Source organism: Balaenoptera ricei, chromosome 17 (assembly GCF_028023285.1).
Source record: "Balaenoptera ricei isolate mBalRic1 chromosome 17, mBalRic1.hap2, whole genome shotgun sequence".
In the NCBI taxonomy this organism is placed as follows: Eukaryota; Metazoa; Chordata; class Mammalia; order Artiodactyla; family Balaenopteridae; genus Balaenoptera; species Balaenoptera ricei.
The window spans coordinates 43,630,491-43,650,418 of NC_082655.1; the positions used below are offsets into that span (position 1 = coordinate 43,630,491).

General features: G+C 36.9%; 1 protein-coding gene across 7 annotated transcripts in view; it reads left to right on the forward strand.

Moving 5' to 3' along the window:
- Window positions 1-19,928, forward strand: part of TRIQK (triple QxxK/R motif containing) — a 96,626-nt gene that overhangs the window by 35,927 nt on the left and 40,771 nt on the right. For 3 of the 7 annotated variants that reach the window (XM_059902042.1, XM_059902043.1, XM_059902045.1), the window contains one exon: window positions 19,325-19,477. The exons of the other annotated variants lie outside the window; for them this stretch is intronic. The gene's annotated coding sequence lies outside the window, so the exon portion shown is untranslated. The remainder of the gene's footprint in view (window positions 1-19,324; window positions 19,478-19,928) is intronic. 7 annotated transcript variants of the gene reach the window in all.

A 19,928-nucleotide genomic window follows, 5' to 3' on the forward strand; every position in this document is an offset into this window, starting at 1 on the left:
ATCTTACTGTGTTTGGGGTCTCCTTTTCACTGGCTGCAGGTTCGTAGTTTCCATTGTTTTTGGTGTCTGTCCCCAGTGGCTAAGGTTGGTTCAGTGGGTTGTGTAGGCTTCCTGGTGGAGGGAACTACTGCCTGTGTTCTGGTGGATGAGGCTGGATCTTGTCTTTCTGGTGGGCATGTCCACGCCTGGTGGTGTGTTTTGGGGTGTCTGTGGCCTTATTATGATTTTAGGCAGCCTCTCTGCTAATGGTTGGGGCTGTGTTCCTGTCTTGCTAGTTGTTTGGCATAGGGTGTCCAGCACTGTAGCTTGCTGGTCATTGAGTGAAGCTGGGTCTTGATGTTGAGATGGAGATCTCTGAGAGATTTTCGCTGTTTGGTATTATGTGGAGCTGGGAGGTCTCTTGTGGACCAGTGTCCTGAAGTTGGCTCTCCCACCTCAGAGGCACAGCCCTGATGCCTGGCTGGAGCACCAAGAGCCTTTCATCCACACGGCTCAGAATAAAAGGGAGAAAAAATAGAAAGAAAGAAAGAAAGAGGATAAAATAAAATAAAGCTATTATAATAAAAAATAAGAAAAAAATTATTAAGAAAAAATTTATTAAGAAAAAAGTTTTTTTAATTTTTTAAAATAAATTTATTAATTTTTTATAATAAAAAATAAGAAAAAATTATTAAGTAACAAATTTATTAAGAAAAAATTTTTAATTTTTTAAAATAAAAAATATGAAAAAATTTATTACGAAAAAAAATTTTTAATTTTAAAAATATGAAATAAGGAAAAAATTATTCAGAAAACATTTATTAAGAAAAAAAATTTTTTAAGTACAAAAAAAAAAAAAACAAACAAAAAAACGGACGTACCGAACCCTAGGACAAATGGTGAAAGCAATGCTCTACAGACAAAATCTCACCCAGAAGCATACACATATACCCTCACAAAAAAAGGAAAAGGGGTAAAATTAATATATTCTGCTCCCAACGTCCACCTCCTGAATTTGGGATGATTCGTTGTCTACTCAGGTATTCCACAGATGCAGGTACATCAAGTTGTTTGTGGAGCTTTAATCCGCTGCTTCTGAGGCTGCTGGGAGAGATTTCCCTTTCTCTTCTTTGTTCATACAGCTCCCGGGGTTCAGCTTTGGATTTGGACTGGCCTCTGCGTGTAGGTCGCCTGAGCGCGTCTGTTCTTCGCTCACACAGAACGGGGTTAAAGGAGCAGCTGCTTCGGGGGCTCTGGCTCACTCAGGCGGGGGGGGGGGAGGGAAGGGTACGGATGCGGGGCTAGCCTGCGGCAGCAGAGGCCAGCATCACGTTGCAGCAGCCTGAGACACGCCGCGCGTTCTCCCGGGGAAGTTGTCACTGGATCTCGGGAGCCTGGCCATGGAGGGCTGCACAGGCTCCCGGGAGGGGCGGTGTGGATAGTGACCTGTGCTCACACACAGGCTTCTTGGTGGCGGCAGCAGCAGCCTTAGCGTCTTATGCCCATCTCTGGGGTCCGCGCTGTTAGCTGCGGCTCGTGCCCGCCTCTTGGGTCCCCGCTGATAGCCGCGGCTCGTGCCCGTCTCTGGAGCTCGTTTAGGCAGCACTCTGAATCCCCTCTCCTTGCGCACCGTGAAACAAAGAGGCAAGAAAAAGTCTCTTGCCTCTTCGGCAGCTGCAGACTTTTTCCCAGACTCCCTCCCAGCTAGCTGTGGTGCGCTAACCCCTTCAGGCTGTGTTCACGCCGCCAACCCCAGTCCTCTCCCTGCGATCCGACCGCAGCCCGATCCTGGGCTCCCAGCCCCCGCCCACCCCAGAGGGCTAGCAGACAAGCCTCTCGGGCTGGTGAGTGCTGGTCGGCACCGATCCTCTGTGCGGGAATCTCTCTGCTTTGCCCTCCGCACCCCTGTGGCTGCGCTCTCCTCCGTGGCTCCGAAGCTTCCCCCCTCTGCCACCCGCAGTCTCCGCCCGTGAAGGGGCTTCCTAGTGTGTGGAAACCTTTCCTCCACAGCTCCCTCTCACTGGTGCACGTCCCGTCCCTATTCTTTTGTCTCTGTTTTTTCTTTTTTCTTTTGCCCTACCCAAGTACGTGTGGAGTTTCTTGCCTTTTGGGAGGTCTGACGTCTTCTGCCAGCGTTCAGTGGGTGTTCTGTAGGAGCAGTTCCACGTGTAGATGTATTTCTAATGTATCTGTGGGAAGGAAGGTGATCTCCGCATCTTACTCTTCTGCCATCTTGCCCAGACCCCCCAGAAAAATTTTAAAATTTGATGAAAACTTTAAACGCACAGATCTAAGAACTCCAGGAATCCTAACCAGGACTGAAAAAAAAAAAAAAATTAGACAGACAGCAAAACACATCAAATTGCTGAAAACAAGGATTTAAGAAATCTTCTAAATTAGCTAGATCAGGGGAGGAATATGAAGCGAAGAAAAAATGGTGAATTTGAAGAGTGTTCATCAAAACTATGCCAGCCAGAAGACTGAAAAAATATTGTGACCCTAGAATTCTATACCGAACAAAAATATTCTTTAAAAGTCAAACACAAAACAATACTTCTGTATGTGAAAAAAATCTTAGAGAATTTGTTGCCCAAACACTTGCATTACAAGGAATATTAAAGATAGTTCTTTAGGAAAAATGAAAATGAAACCTCAATCTATACAAGGAATAAAGAGAACTGGAAATAGTAAATATGTTGGTAAATATAAAATGTATTTTTCTCATTTCATAAATTTTTTTTTAATTTTTATTTATTTATTTACTTTTGGCTGTGTTGGGTCTTCGTTTCTGTGCGAGGGCTTTCTCTAGTTGCGGCAAGCGGGGGCCACTCTTCATCGCGGTGCGCGGGCCTCTCACTATCGTGGCCTCTCTTGTTGCGGAGCACAGGCTCCAGACGCGCAGGCTCAGTAATTGTGGCTCACGGGCCTAGTTGCTCCGCGGCATGTGGGATCTTCCCAGACCAGGGCGCGAACCCGTGTCCCCTGCATTGGCAGGCAGACTCTTAACCACTGCGCCACCAGGGAAGCCCCATAAATTTTTAAAAAGATGCTTGTTTAAAGAAAACATATTAACTATGACTTGGAGTGTACTGTTGCAAGGCCTTATACTACGTTAAGTAGTAGAATGTTATTTGAAGAAAGACTGTGATTAGTTATATATGTGGGTTATAAATTCTGGAGTAACCACTGAAAATGTAAAACAAAGAAGAATAACTAATAAATTAAAAGTGAAAATAGAATATTAAAAAATGTTCAGTTAATCCCGAAGAGGCAAGTAAAGAAGAACAAGGAAAAGAACAGATGGAACAAATAAAGAACAAATTGCATGATAGTAGGTATAAACAGAAATATATGAAATCCAGTAAACAAAATTATCTTAAAACTCCATTTGAAACAGGTATTTTCAGCCTGGGTAAAAAGACAAGCCGCAACTATATGCTACCAACAGATATAATTTAAATACCTCTGTGCAAGCTATCTCAATTGTTATCTTCCTTCCTCGTACCCACCAAATAACTAAAGAATTTGGTGTTTTGGTATTTATTATTAGGAAGCATGAATATACATATATATAATATTGTATATATTTTACCTAAATAATATTAGCTATTGATTTGAATGTTTTAAAATGTTATATAAATGTATTAACACATGTATTTTGTCCATATGTTTTAACTGCCTTATATTTCATTGATGAATAAATTGTGATGTATATGCAGGGCTTTTTTCTTTTATTGCTGTTATTAAAAATGTTGCCCTGAACATTCTTTCTAGTGTTTTTGTGCATGTAAATATAGAATTGTTTTTCTAATTCATATAACTAGCAGAGGAATTGATGATTCTGGTGAATGCATATCTTAAATTTTAGTAGATATTGCTGCATCACTCCCCAAAATACTCATTAGTTACTGCTCTTATTTTATTACAGTAATCTATTCTCTTTAAAAAGTTCTGTAAGTGATCTTGCATGCATTTTAGAGGTATTCATAGTATTTATAGGTATTTTATAGATTTTACTGTTATAGTAATTATGATCTTTGTACCTAGATTTAATATACATTAGTCTTGCTGAGCCCTTGTAAAGAATGTTGTACACATTCTAATAATTTGCCTGTAGTTTCCTTTCTCTCTCCCCAGTCATATTATTTGTGAATAATAAGTTTTTTTTTTTTATTTTCTTTCCAATCCCTGTATCCTTTCTCCCCTTGTCTCACTATATTACCTGGATTTCTCAGTAAAAGACTATATTTGTCTTGTTTATGATTTTCACTATTAAGGATAATGTTTATCTGTTTGCCTATTTATAATCAGAGTGAGAAAGTTCTTTTCTATTCCTGTTTCCTCCCTCTCTTTCTCCCCTGCTCCCACCCAACTCTTCTTTATTTTCTTTCTCTCTGTCTTTAAGAATCAATGGGTAGTAGATGTAACTTTTATTTTTGCGTCTATTGATTGAGGACTTTCATTTTTTTTCTCTTCTTTAAAGTTACATGCAGAATATTATTGTGTTATCTAATATTAAACTATCCTTCCATTTTTGTTATTGGCCCAGCTTCTTCATGGTGAATTTTGTTATTATGATTATACATACTGGATTTAGTTTATAATATTATATTTAGGATTTTTATATCTCTCTTCATAATTGAGATTGGCTTGTGATTTTTCACTCTCATAATGTCCTTATAGTGCCTATTTGTATTTTTCAAAATAGCTTATTATATATCTGATCTAGCTTGTTAAGGATTTTCTTTTCCTCGAATATTCCTTTCACATCTGAAGCTGGGGAGCTGATTGATAAGCATGTCTCTTAACCAGTTCTTGATATCTTTTATTCATTAACGAGATGCTTATTCCCTTCCCTTATAATCCTTCTAAATCAACTTTCCAATAATCCCTTTAATTCAACAAACTTTACATGAAACAGAGGTTTTATGGGATGATAACGGTGCAAAATTTGAAAAGTTGGACAAGTAACATTGGAAACATAGTTTCAAGTCCTCTCAGAGATTAACAAGACACATGTGGAGATTCAGTAAAGCTTTGCAGTAAACTTGTCCTAAAACTACCACATTTTGGGAACTTGGTTCACGTTTACTTCAATGTAAAATACATGTAAATTAAGAAAAATAAAAATTTTAACTTTGTTTGAAATAAGCCAAACTTGGTTATAAATAGTGATTTTGATAGATTAAGGGTGAATCAGAACACTTCATCTACACAGATATATATTATTTTGGGCTAAACATAAAAAACGTACTTTTTGCTGGTAAACCTTTGTCTCAGGTAACTTATTGAAAACTCTGAATAAGAATTTGCTAATATTACTTCAGAACCAAGGAAAGGGAGTTCATATTGAGGAATTATGATAAAATAGATATACATCTGTTTACTTAGGAATTTCAGAGATAAGAATAGATGCCATCTGAGATGTTTGCATTTAGAGCTTATTGTTTTCCCTCATCTTTTAGCTACCAGTTTTTGGTAGCATCTGGATGGAATAAAGTTTTTTTTATTGATATGATAATTGAAACAATCTTGGGTTTCATAAAATTCCCTTAAAATAATCCCTCGTGTAAAGGGATTGTAAGTATTGAAAAATCAAAGTTTGTGACCTTTAGAGCTAGAACCCTATTTTTAATTACTCTTTGTCTCTTCAGGAAAAACAGTCTGTAGGTGTGTTGGTCAAAGGTCAAGGATGCGAAACTGCCTTTTCTCTGCTTGAGTCCCTGAAGCCAACCATAGCCTTGCTTCCTCTTATTCCTCTTGACTGTTAGTAGCTCTTAGCATGCATTGTACATGTTGCCTGACTTACTGATTTTATACTAGAACTGTAGGTGTCTTTGCTCTTTTTACATGGTTGGATATGTGTCTCTTCTTTTATCAGCACTTTGTAATAGTAAAAACAGGGTCTGGAGTTTTACTTATTTGGTACCATATTATTGTAACCTATAAAATCTTTTTGAAAGTACAGTTTACAATTAAAAAAACCCTTATTTGAAAGAGTGTAGTTTATGACTTTTTAATTAACTATTAAAAGTTATATCATAGGCCAATCCTAGCTTAATTAACCTATCTTCTTTTGCAAATGTAATACGAGAAATTAACTGAAGTGCATTTCCCGTTTTGCTGAATTTAAACCCTGCAAATCATAATGATCATTTTTCTGCTTAGGAACATGGTCCAGAGAGAAATTCTCTCCCTGTCAGATTTGAAGTGCCTATTCCTTTGATATTTATGCGAAGTTCAGAATTTTAAAAAATAATTCCATGGGACCCAGCTAATGTAACTCCCCCACCCCCAAATGATGAGTGTTGTTGATGGTACATGCAGGCAGCTTTTTGTCTATTCTGGGCAGTATAAATTTAATGTGTTGTTTTCAAGTACGCCATGTGTCCAGATGCCACAACAATCTGTGAATTAAAAAGGCATTAAAATAAAAGTAAGTAAAATATTTGTAGGTATTTTTTTTATGAAGACCTGGGAATTTGTGATACAATTATGTTTGGATTAACTAATTCTATTAGGTTTCAGGAAAAACAAGTGCATTGTTTTCTTACAGCAATTTTAAACATTTTATGGTGTGGATTTATACTACTACTCTATCCTCATCGCCTAGCCCATACCTTCTTCTCCCGCTATATTACCTATTTCTGTTAATGACATTACCATCTCGCTAACCCAGTATTTTGCAAGTATGGGCCATGAACCACCTGAGTTTGAAAACTGCGGCAGGGAGCTGGTGCTTGTTTAAAATGCAGCTTCCTTGGACCCACCCCGACATTGCTGACCGGCTGTATCTGAAGAGTAAGACCTGGGACTTTGTATTTTAATTATGACTCAGTTTAAAAGCATAGTCATCTTCAACTCTTCCTTTGCCTCATACCCCCATCCAGGATGTTCCCAAATTCTAAAAGTCAAACACCAAAACGTCACTTCCTTTCTACTTGCTGCATTCCTCCCTTAGTGGATTGCCTTTGAACATAACTAAATTTTTTTTTAAACTTATTATGTTCAAACCTTCCAGTCTTTCTAATATCATTAGAAAGTGTCTGATTTGGTTACCTCAATACCCTTTTATGGTTTCCTGTTGAAAACAGGAAACCCGAGCCTTTTCCTCTGGAACTGAGATGCTCAGTTCTGGGCAGCTGACCCTTTCCCCAGGGACTGAGATCTCCCCATTTTACCCAGGCCACAGCTGCCTCCTGAGAGGGACGCCTGAGTACTCCATGCAGTTATGAGTTAAGCTCGTTCGAGATATTACACATTCCTGTTATATTCATTCACTTTTTAAGATGACCTATTTGGCCATTTTTCCTCCCCTTAACACTTATGTCCCCCATTATTTTGTGGGTTTTTTTGGTTTTGTTTTTGTTTTTCATGGACCACTCTTTTGCTGTTCCCTTATGTTCCTATATTTTTCTTTATGTCCCTCTTGAACCCCATCCATTCTCAAGCAATTGATTATTACTTTTACCTCTTGGCATTAATTGAAACCTTATTCTTCTCAGAGACACCATTTCCCTGAAGCTTTCTTCAGTGGAGACTGTTCTTCCTTTAACCCTGCACATACCCATGGATCAAGATTTTGGTGGTTGTCTTTTCATTTCCTTATTACCACTTCCAGATCATTTCTTTTTCCATGCATATAGAATGACAAATGAAACAAAAAAAAACAGCTCCTTTGTGGTTCATTCCATTAGACTGTAGTGCCCTTTACCTCTCTTCTTTGCTGTTATCTGTGGACATTCAGGTCACAGAGTCTCCCTAACTTAGAGTTTTCTTTCCATCCTACCCCAAATCTTTCCACCCTCCTGAGTGCCTTCACTATTCATATGTATGAAGTATATATTATTCTGGTCTCTCGTTTCCTTCTCTGCCATATTGTTTTTCTATCATTTTAGTCACCCTCCATGATGGGTGACTAACGTGCTTCATCCCGATAATAACATCAATCACCTCACACTTTCTATTAATAACCTTTAGTTCTTCTAGAGTAAAAGAAGACTTTGGTTATTGGACCTCATACAAATCTTTAAGTCCAAAAATTGATCTATTTTCTGCTTAACTCTTAAATCCCCACTGTCTCCACTTCTTTCTCTATCTTTAAACTCCATGGTACATCATTTCACCCACTTTTTATAGTACCCTAATCTTTTTGCCCTACTGCCCTTCTGTTATGCCTGTCCGGGAAAAACGAAACTTTGCTTAATCCAGCTCTCTACCCCGTCCCTAGACCAGCAATGCACAGCTGAACACTCAGAAATATATTATTTGCAATCATGTAGCTTGCTGCTACCGTGGATTCATGGTTACCAAATTAATGTGGTCTCTTAGTGTTTCTCATTAATCCGATTTTCCCTAGACACCTCTTTCCATTTCTCCACAGCAGAAATTCCAGCCTCTGCACTCTCAAATCTCTAAACTTCCCACCTTCTGTTTCACTCTTAGGAGATAACCTTGCTTCCTAATTCATAGCGAAAGGAGAGCTACCACTGAGCGCTCCCTCTGCTTTTGGCAGCCAGACCTCAAAACTTACATAGATTTTTACTCATCGTTTTTTCCTCTTTCCTGCTGAAGTGAAATAGGTAGTCTGCTATGATTATTCCTTCAAGTGTACACTGAATTGTCCCTTCCTATCTACTTGGAAACCTCAGTCATTTTCTGGTTTTTTTCCTGTGTCTTCACCTCCTCACTTTGTGCTTGTTCCTTCTACTTACTATTTAGACCAACTCAAATTTCCATCTGTATTCAAAAACAAACATGCCCTCAAGAGTAAAACAAAGCAAAGCATAACCGAAAAATCTCCCTCAACCTCAGTTCCTCTCTACTTACTATCCTATATCTCTCCTTCCTTTTACTTATTTTGTAATAGATTTGTCTAGGCTTTCCATCTCTGCTTTCTCACTTTGTACATATTCCTGAGACCATAGGAATTAAGTGTTTCAGTGTATGTGTCAGGGAAGAAGCAGGGATGACCATTGTTAAATCATATTATAAGGCCACTTATAATGAAACTGATGAATGCCCATTCAATTTAGGTCCAAAGGAGACATTGCTTTTTTTGCTCAGCATACTATTTTTGAGATTTATTTCCATTGTTGCATACTACCAGTAGTTTTTTGCTGGGTAATATCTCATTATATGAATAAACCGCAGTTTATCAGTTTTTCTATTGATCAGCATTGGAGCTGTTTCCACTTTTTGGCTACTATGAATAACAATGCTATGAACATCCTTGTACAAAGCTTTTTTTGTAGGCATATGTATTTATCTCTCTTAGATAAATACATAGGAGTAGAATTGTTGGTAGTTAATTTTGTAAGAAATTGCTAAACAATTTTCCAAAGTGGTTGTATGATTTTACAACTTACATACATGAGAGTTTCAGTTGCTCCACATCCTCCCAATATTTTGTAGGCTAAATCTTTATTTGAATCATTCTAGTGGATGTATAGTGATATTTCAATTCTAATTTTAATTTGCATTTTGCTGATTACTAATGGTGTTGAGAACTTTTTCGTGTGCTTGTTTGTTATTTACATATCTTCTTTGGTGAAGTTTCTGTTCAAGTTTTTTACCCATTTTTTGTTGAGTTGTATGTCTTATATTATTGAGTAGTTCTTTATACATTCTGGATGCAAGTTCTTTTTGTCAGATATAGGTATTATGAATATTTACTTCCTATAGGTAACTCATCTACTTATTTTCTTACTTGATGAAGTTCAGTACATCCTTTTCTTTTTGCTTTTATGGTGCATACCATCTGTGTTCTCTCTAAGTGTTATTTGAAAGTAATCTTCTTTTTTCCTAGAAGCTTCATTGTTTTATTGTTTTTCTCTTTTGTTTAGGTCTATGGTCTATCCTCAATTGAGTTTTGTGTGTGGTATGAGATAGGGGTCTTTTTTTTTTTTTTTTTCCCATAAGGATATACAGTTGTTCCAGCACTATTTGTTGATACTGTAATTACTTTAGTTCTAAGTATAGATGAAGGGTAGTCCCAATCACTAAGATTCCTCTTTTGGAACATGACTTTTTGGAGTCATACAGATTACTGTCTTGTAGTTACTTTTCTAATGAATTTTTATATCAATGTTGGCAGGTGATCAGGATTTTGGAAATCACATTTTCACACATTCGAGTTTTTACATACTCTTTCTGCAGCTACAAAGGAAATTAATTCGACAAAGTAAAGACAAAATGGTCACTTTGATCCTTGAAAATATAAGGAAGACCACTGTTTAGCTCTCCAGTTTTATACAATAGGAATTTGTTCTTATTACAGACTTATCTCACTCTTACACTTATGTCAAGGTATACATTGTCTACTTGGATGCTGTGTCACATTTTAATAGTCTTTTAATTACCTATTTTTCATTTCCTCAATTGTGGAGAATTATCTCTGGAGATCTGAATCATGTACCTTTTCTTGAAATATTAAAATATAGATTCCATGAGTGGGGGGGGGGCGGGCTATGGAAGTGACATTTAAAGTAAATTGCAGAGTTTCAAAATCATGGACCTAAAAGCTGAATTTGATAGTGCACTGGAACATGAGTAGGGAACAAATGACAAACTTGGATCATTAATGCTTCTTTATACCAAGGATTTTTGCTTTATATAGGAAAAAGGCCATCATTTGGATGACTTAAGTATGTTAGTTACATGATCAGCTTTGAATTTTTAAAACATTACTCTGGAATGTTAGATCAGGGACCCTTATCTTCTTCGTTTACTGCTTTCTTCAATTCAGCTTCTAGCATAAGATTGTATTTTCATGATTGGTTCTCAATTCTGATCAAGCCATAGCCAAACATATTTTTTGCCTGTTTATAACTTAATACTTAGGTAAGAGGTTTTTTGTTTTATTTTTTTGTTTTTTTTTAAGTGAGGGTCTATCTTATAGCCTTAAAAACTGAGATGGTTAATTTTTTGTGGTTATGGGTTGATTTTTTTTTAATAACCTGTGTTTCGATCTGTATTTAAATGTCACAGTCTGGATTGAATGCTTTTTCTGGAAGCAGAGACATATGTGTGAAGTCTTCAGGTTTCTTATTTCTTTACATGGTCTTTCTGGATTTCATAAAAAAGGTATAAATGAGCAATAAAATAATTTGGTTGGAATGTGATTAAATATAATACTACCTTTGTTTTCTTTTTTAAAGGTCACATATTATGCTTAAAAATATGTGTGGCAAATTGCTGTACAAAATTCAGGTTAAGAAAGGATACTAAAAACAAAAGTATTCTCTTTAATTTTAAAAGTCCTAAAGAGTGTACAGTTTTAATGGCGTAAAAATTAATTATGAATTATTTTAATATGCAATTTATGTATTAAATAAAATTAACTTTTTTTTCTTCCTTAAAACTGTGTTTCAAGAATGTTAAAAACTTCTCTGATGATTTAATCCGAAATAATTCTTACAGCAAAATTCATAAATAATAAATATTATCTTATTAATCCATATTTTAGTTTAGCTGGGTCTCAGAGCAAGTTAGTTCCTCAGGGAATGTAGTCTTCTTTATAAAAGAAGGTGATGAGATATAATCTCCAAGGAATTAAATTGTGAAAACAGTCTTGGTATTGTACATGCTAATATAAATCTGTTATTCCCTTTCTGCATCTATCACAACACATTTTAAATTGTGGCTGATCTTGTATGCAAATAGCTGTCTTATTAGAAATCGTGGCTGTATGTGCTAATGTCTCCCTGGATTTCTTGGGGGTTTGCTATCTAACCATCAAAGCAATAGAAATGAATGATGATTACTGCAAGGCTTTGAAGAACAAAGAAAAGTCAGAGCATTTTAGAGGTTCTAGATGTCTGAGGCATTGACAGTTTGCACCATATACATGAATGGGTTTCTCTTTAGATCATTTAAAATAGCCCCAATGTGTTTATTAGGAAAGAAAAATATTTTCCACCTTCTTGTGTCTGTTGCAACTAATAAAATGTGAGTCATTTGTGCACGTGTGTGTTCTCTAGGCATTTTTTTGTTTCTTTCAACATTTGTTAAAATGTAACCTTGCTTAAAAAATAGAATATAATAATTTCAAAGATAAGAATAAAGTTTAAATTTTTGAAATTTTGCATAAGGGTTATCAATCACCAAAATAATTAGGAACAAACATTTAAAACTAGTTCCTCTTTAATGTATCTCCTAGGTTGAAATTCTCTTAAAGTTTTTATATTCACAGGTTATTATACACATAAAATGTGTCATTTATAAAGTGTAGGCCCTTATAAACCTTTAGGTTCTTTAGCTTTTTTTTTTTTTTTGATATAATTTTGTGTATTTAAAGTACATTTTAAAGTAAATAAAGTCCAGTTTACTTTGGTGAAAAGATTATCTATGAGTTCCTGACTTTTTTATTTACTACAGATAATGAATGAATAAAATACTGGCCTCTAAAGTGTTATCTCTGTTTGGATATTTGTTTAAATGACCAGGAAGGAATTGGGGGAAACATAGTTAGTGACTGTTTTGGTAGGTCACCTTAGTAACTTGCTTTTTAAACATTTAAGCTATTCCATAAAGGCAAAAAAACAAAACCAAATTGAAGAGAGAATAATATCTTGTGTATTTATTCATTTAAATTAACTTCTCTCCTAAAATGTAGTGATATCTTGTCTAGTCCCACACAATCAAGATTAAAATAACTTGACTCCTCTCTACAATTAACAAATGCAAAACAGTATGCAAATGGAATTGCTATATGAATAAATTATAATATATCTGTTGACATTATTTATGGTACTTGTATTATCAGAATTATTTTTTGATATTCTGAATTACAACAAGTGAGAATATAGGATTAGGTGATGTCTTGGTTTCAATTCTGTAATTTTAAGGGTGTGTTATCTTAGATGTAATAACTACATGGTTTATGAGAGATGAAGACAATTTATTTGACTTTTTGTCTTGCTTTGTACATTCCTAGATATTACCATAATATTAAATCTGAAGACTATTATGAATATAAAAATCAATTTTTAGCTGAATTTATAATTTTCTTATATATAAGTAGAAATTATTACTTTGGAAATGCCTTTTACTGTACAAAGTGGGATCATTGTTATCATTGCTCTATCTGTGTGACCATAAACATAAATAAACAATACAGTTTGGTCTGAACAGGTTTCAAATGTGTTTGGCATTGTTAATAATGCTCATTTACAGTTTGATAATTGCATCAGTTTATATGGAGAAATCTATACATCTGTTTGTTTTAGTTAGGGTGATACTACCTACTGTGACAAATAGATGCAAAATGTATAGAGGCTCAAATGCTACAAGTTTATTTCTTGTGCTCATAGCAGTATGAAAGGGAAAACAAGTTGGTTGAATAGCTGTCCTCCATGCAGTCATTCAGGATCCAGGATGTCATGGGCTCTGCCATCTTCATCACATTATTAACAGGGTCATTCTGGAGGTCATCTCCATTTCAGCCAGATGAATGAGTACATATGAAAAGTTTTTATAGGTTAGTTATAGAAGTAGCAAACATTAATTTATTCATATTCCATTAATTGAAACTCAGTCACATGCCCGCAACTAACAGCAAAGGAGGCTGGAAAATGTAATTGAGTGTGACCAGGAAAAAAAAAAGGAGAGCATGTAATTTAGGAAACAGCTTTTCCTACATTCCACCTTTCTGGTTATGATATAGCCATGCACATCCTTTTTCCTGCCTCCCCAGTAGGGAGATCCTAAAGTTCCCCACTTACTGAATCCCGCACAAAGTCAAGGATCTCAAGCCAATGCACAGTCTGTGGTTCCTTGAGGTTTACAGACTGTGAAATTTACCTACTGTTTCCCAGCCTCACCAGGCCTCTAATAAACAACAGCAAAGCAAAGGATAACTGCTTCATAGCCGTGATTTATGTCATAGAGTGTTCTGCCTGTGTTTTCCTCTAACGGTTTTATAGTGTCTGACCTTACATTTAGGTCTTTAATCCATTTTGAGTTTATTTTTGTGTATGGTGTTAGGGAATGTTCTCATTTCATTCTTTTACATGTAGCTGTCCAGTTTTCCCAGCACCACTTATTGAAGAGGCTGTCTTTTCTCCATCGTATATCCTTGCCTCCTTTGTCATAGATTAGTTGACCATAGGTGCGTGGGTTAATCTCTGGGCTTTCTATCCTGTTCCATTGATTTATATTTCTGTTTTTGTGCCAGTACCATACTGTCTTGATTACTGTAGCTTTGTAGTATAGTCTGACATCAGGGACCCTGATTCCTCCAGCTCTGTATTTCTTTCTCAAGATTGCTTTGGCTCTTCAGGGTCTTCAGTGTTTCCATACAAATTGTGAAATTTTTTCTTCTAGTTCTGTGAAAAATGCCATTGGTAGTTTGATAAGGATTGCATTGAATCTGTAGTTTGTTTTGGGTAGTATAGTCATTTTCACAATGTTGATTCCTCCAATCAAAAAACATGGTATATCTCTCCATCTGTTTGTATCATCTGTAATTTCTTTCATCAGTGTCTTATAATTTCTGCATACAGGTCTTTTGTCTCCTTAGATGGGTTTATTCCTAGGTAATTTATTCTTTTTGTTGCAATGGTAAATGGGAGTGTTTCCTTAATTTCTCTTTCAGATTTTTCATCATTAGTGTATAGGAAAGCAAGAGATTTCTGTGCATTAATTTTGTATCCTGCTACTTTACCAAATTCATTGATTAGCTCTAGTAGTTTTCTGGGAGCGTCTTTAGGATTTCTATGCATAGTATCATGTTATCTGCAAACAGTGACAGCTTTACTTCTTCTTTTCTGATTTGGATTCCTTTTATTTCTTTTTCTTGTCTGATTGCTGTGTCTAAAACTTCCAAAACTATGTTGAATAATAGTGGTGAGAGTGGACAACCTTGTCTTGTTCCGGATCTTAGAGGAAATGGTTTCAGTTTTTCACCATTGAGAATGATGTTGGCTGTTGGTTTGTCATATATGGCCTTTATTATGTTGAGGTAGGTTCCCTCTATGCCTACTTTCTGGAGGGTTTTTATCATAAATGGGTGTTGAATTTTGTCAAAAGTTTTTTCTGCATCTATTGAGATGATCATATGGTTTTTCTCCTTCAATTTGTTAATATGGTTTATCACATTGATTGATTTGTGTGTATTGAAGAATCCTTGCATTCCTGGGATAAACCCCACTTGATCATGGTGTATGAACCTTTTAATGTGCCGTTGGATTCTATTTGCTAGTATTTTGTTGAGGATCCTTGCATCTATGTTCATCAGTGATATTGGCCTGTAGTTTTCTTTCTTTGTGACATCTTTGTCTGACTTTGGTATCAGGGTGATGGTGGCCTCATAGAATGAGTTTGGGAGTGTTCCTCCCTCTGCTATATTTTGGAAGATTTTGAGAAGGATAGGTGTTAGCTCTTCTCTAAATGTTTGGTAGAATTCGCCTGTGAAGCCATCTGGTCCTGGGCTTTTGTTTTTTGAAAGATTTTTAATCATAGTCTCAATTTCATTGCTTGTGATTGGTCTGTTTATATTTTCTATTCCTTCCTGGTACAGTCTCAGAACGTTGTACTTTTCTGAGAATTTGTCCATTTCTTCCAGGTTGTCCGTTTTATTGGTATATTGTTGCTTGTAGTAATCTCTCATGATCCTTTTTATTTCTGCAGTGTCAGTTGTTACTTCTCCTTTTTCATTTCTAATTCTATTGATTTGAGTCTTCTCCCTTTTTTTCTTAATGAGTCTGGCTAATGGTTTATCAATTTTGTTTATCTTCCCAAAAAAGCAGCTTTTAGTTTTACTGAGCTTTGCTATGGTTTCCTTTATTTCTTTTTCTTTTATTTCTGATATGATCTTTATTATTTCTTCCTTTCTGCTAACTTTGGAGTTATTTTCTTCTTCTTTCTCTAATTGCTTTAGGTGTAAGGTTAGGTTGTTTATTTGAGATGTTTCTTGTTTCTTGAGGTAAGATTGTATTGCTATAAACTTCCCTGTTAAAATTGCTTTTGCTGCATCCCATAGGTTTTCGGTCGTCATGTTTTCATTGTCATTTGTTTCTAGGTATTTTTTGATTTCCTCTTTGATTTCTTCAGTGATCTCTTGGTTATTGAGTGGTGTATTGTTTAGCCTCCATATGTTTGTATTTTTTACAGATTTTTTCTTGTAATTGCTATCTAGTCTCACAGTGTTGTGGTCAGAAAAGATACTTGATACGATTTCAATTTTGTTAAATTTACCAAGGCTTGATTTGTGACCGAAGATATGATCTATCCTGGAGAATGTTCCATGAGCACTTGAGAAGAAATTGTATTCTGTTGTTTTTGGTTGGAATGTCCTATAAATATCAATTAAGTCCATCTTGTTTAATGTATCACTTAAAGCTTGTGTTTCCTTTTTTATTTTCATTTTGGATGATCTATCCATTGGTGAAAGTAGGGTGTTAAAGTCCCCTCTATGATTGTGTTACTGTCGATTTCCCCTTTTATGGCTGTTAGCATTTGCCTTATGTATTGAGGTGCTCCTATATTGGGTGCATAAATATTTACAATTGTTATGTCTTCTTCTTGGATTGATCCCTTGATCATTATGTCGTGTCCTTCTTTGTATCTTGTAATAGTGTTTGTTTTAAAGTCTATTTTGTCTGATATGAGAATTGCTACTCCAGCTTTCTTTTGATTTCCATTTGCATGGAATATCTTTTTCCATCCCCTCACTTTCAGTCTGTATGTGTCCCTAGCTCTGAAGTCGGTCGCTTGTAGACAGCATATATATGGCTATTTTTTTTTGTATCCTTTCAGCCAGTCTATGTCTTTTGATTGGAGCATTTAATCCATTTACGTTTAAGGTAATTATCGATATGTATGTTCACATTACCATTTTCTTAATTGTTTTGGGTTTGTTATTGTAGGTCTTTTCCTTCTCTTATATTTCCTGCCTAGAGAAGCTCCTTTAGCATTTGTTGTAAACTTGGTTTGGTGATGCTGAATTCTCTTAGTTTTTGCTCTTCTGTAAATATTTTAATTTCCCCCTGAAATCTGAATGAGATCCTTTCTGGATAGAGTAATCTTTGTTGTGGGTTTTTCCCTTTCATCACTTTAGATATGTCCTGCTATGCCCTTCTGCTTTGCAGAGTTTCTGCTGAAAGATCGGCTGTTAACCTTATGGGGACTCCCTTGTATGTTATTTGTTGTTTTTCCTTGCTGGTTTTAATATGTTTTCTTTGTATTTAATTTTTGATAGTTTGATTAATATGTGTCTTGGCCTGTTTCTCCTTTGATTTATCCTGTATGGGACTCTCTGTGTGAAGTGGACCTGATTGACTATTTCCTTTCCCATATTAGGAAAGTTTTCAACTATAATCTTTTCAAATATTTTCTCAGTCCCTTTCTTTTTCTCTTCTTCTTCTGGGACCCCTATATTTCGAATGTTGGTGCGTTTAATGTTGTCCCAGCGTTCTCTGAGATTGTCCTCAGTTCTTTTCATTCTTTTTTCTTTATTCTGCTCTGCGGTAGTTATTTCCACTATTTTATCTTCCAGGTCATTTATCCGTTCTTCTGCCTCAGTTATTCAGCTATTGATTCCTTCTAGAGAATTTTTAATTTCATTTATTGTGTTGTCCATCATTGTTTGTTTGCTCTTTAGTTCTTCTAGGTCCTTGTTAAACGTTTTTTGTATTTTCTCCATTCTATTTCCAAAATTTTGGATCATATTTACTATCATTATTCTGAATTCTTTTTCATGTAGACTGCCTGTTTCCTCTTCATTTGTTTGGTCTGGTGGGTTTTTACCTTGCTCCTTCATCTGCTGTGTGTTTCTCTTCTCATTTTGCTTCACTTACTGTGTTTGGGTCTCCTTTTCTGAGGTGCACGTTCGTAGTTTCCAATGTTTTTGGTGTCTGCCCACAGTGGCTAAGGTTGGTTCAGTGGGTTGTGTAAGCTTCCTGGTGGAGGGAACTGGTGCCTGTGTTTGGTGGATGAGGCTGGATCTTGTCTTTCTGGTGGGCAGGACCACGTCCAGTGGTGTGTTAAGAGGTGCCTATGACCTTATTATGATTTTACTCAACCTCTCTGCTAATGGGTGTGATTTTGTTCCTGTCTTGCTAATTGTTTGGCATAGTGTGTCCAGCTTGCTGTTCGTTGAGTGGAGCTGGGTCTTAGCATTGAGATGGAGATCTCGGGAAGAGCTTTTGCCATTTGATTTTATCTGGAGCTGGGAGGTCTCCAGTGGACCAATGTACTGAACTCAGCACTCCCACCTCAGAGACACAGGCCTGACACACAGACAGAGCACCAAGACCTTGTCAGCCACACAGCTCAGAAGAAAAGGGAGAAAAAAAATGAAAACTGAATAAAATAAAATAGATTTTAAAAATTATTAAAAATAAAAATAAAACGTAATAAAAAGAAAGAAAGAAAGAAGAGAACAACCAAACCAAAAAACAAATCCACCAATGATAACAAGCACTAAACATTATACAAAAACCAAACAAAACAATCAAAAAAATCCAGACAGGCAGAACCCTAGGACAATGGTAAAAGCAAAGCTATACAGATAAAATCACACAAAGAAGCATACACATACACACTGACAAAAAGAGAAAAAGGAAAATATCTATATAAAAATAAATAGGAAACGAGCAACCAAATCAATAAATAAATCTACCAATGATAATAAACTCTAAATACTAAACTAAGATAAACATAAAATACTAAACTAAGATAAACATAAAGCTAGAAACAAATTAGATGCAGAAATCAAACCCCAAGTCTACAGTTGCTCCCAAAGTTTACCGCCTCAATTTTGGGATGATTCATTCTCTATTCAGGTATTCCAGAGATGCAGGGTACATCAAGTTGATTGTGGAGTTTTAATCAGCTGCTCCTGAGGCTGCTGGGAGAAATTTCCCTTTCTCTTCTTTGTTTGCACAGCTCCTGGCATTCAGCTTTGGATTTGGCCCGCCTCTGTGTGTAGGTTGCCTGAGGGCGTCTGTTCTTCCCTTAGACAGGACTGGGTTAAAGTAGCACCTTATTCAGGGGCTCTGGCTCATTCAGGCCAGGGGGAGGGAGGGGTATGTAATGCGGGGCAGAGGCCAGTGTGACATTGCAACAGCCTGAGGCACACTGTGTGTTCTCCCGGGGAAGTTGTCCCTGGATCATGGGACCCTGGCAGTGGCAGGCTGCACATGCTCCCAGGGGTGGAGGGGTGGATAGTGACCTCTGCTTGCACACAGACTTCTTGGTGGCTGTAGCAGCAGCCTTAGAGTCTCATGCCCATCTCTGGTGTCTGTGCTGGCCACAGCTTGTGCCCATCCCTGGATCTCATTTAGGATGTGCTCTGATTCCCTTCTCCTTGCTCACTCCAAAACATTGGTCTCTTGCCTCTTAGGCAGTTCCAGACTTTTTCCTGGACTCCCTCCTGGCTAGCTGTGGTGCATTAGCCCCCTTCAGGCTGTGTTCACGCAACCAACCCCAGTCCTCTTCCTGAGATCTGACCTCTGAAGCCCGAGCCTCAGCTCTCAGCCCCCGCCCGCCCTGGCAGGTGAGCAGACAAGCCTCTTGGGCTGGTGAGTGCTGGTTGGCACCGATCCTCTGTGCGGGAATCTCTCTGCTTTGTCCTCTGCACCCGTGTTGCTGCGCTCTCCTCCATGGCTCCGAAGCTTCCCCCCTCTGCCACCCGCAGTCTCCGCCTGTGAAGGGCCTTCCTAGTGTATGGAAACCTTTCCTCCTTCACAGCTCCCTCCCACTTGTGCAGGTCCTGTCCCTATTCTTTTGTCTCTGTTTTTTCTTTTTTCTTTTGCCCTACTCAGGTACATGGGGAGTTTCTTGCCTTTTGGGAAGTCTGAGGTCTTCTGCCAGCATTCAGTAGGTGTTCTGTAAGAGTTGTTCCACATGTAGATGTATTTCTGATGTATTTGTGGGGAGGAAGGTGATCTCCACCTCTTACTCCTCTGCCATCTTGAAGTTCTCTCGAATTTTATATTCTTTACCAA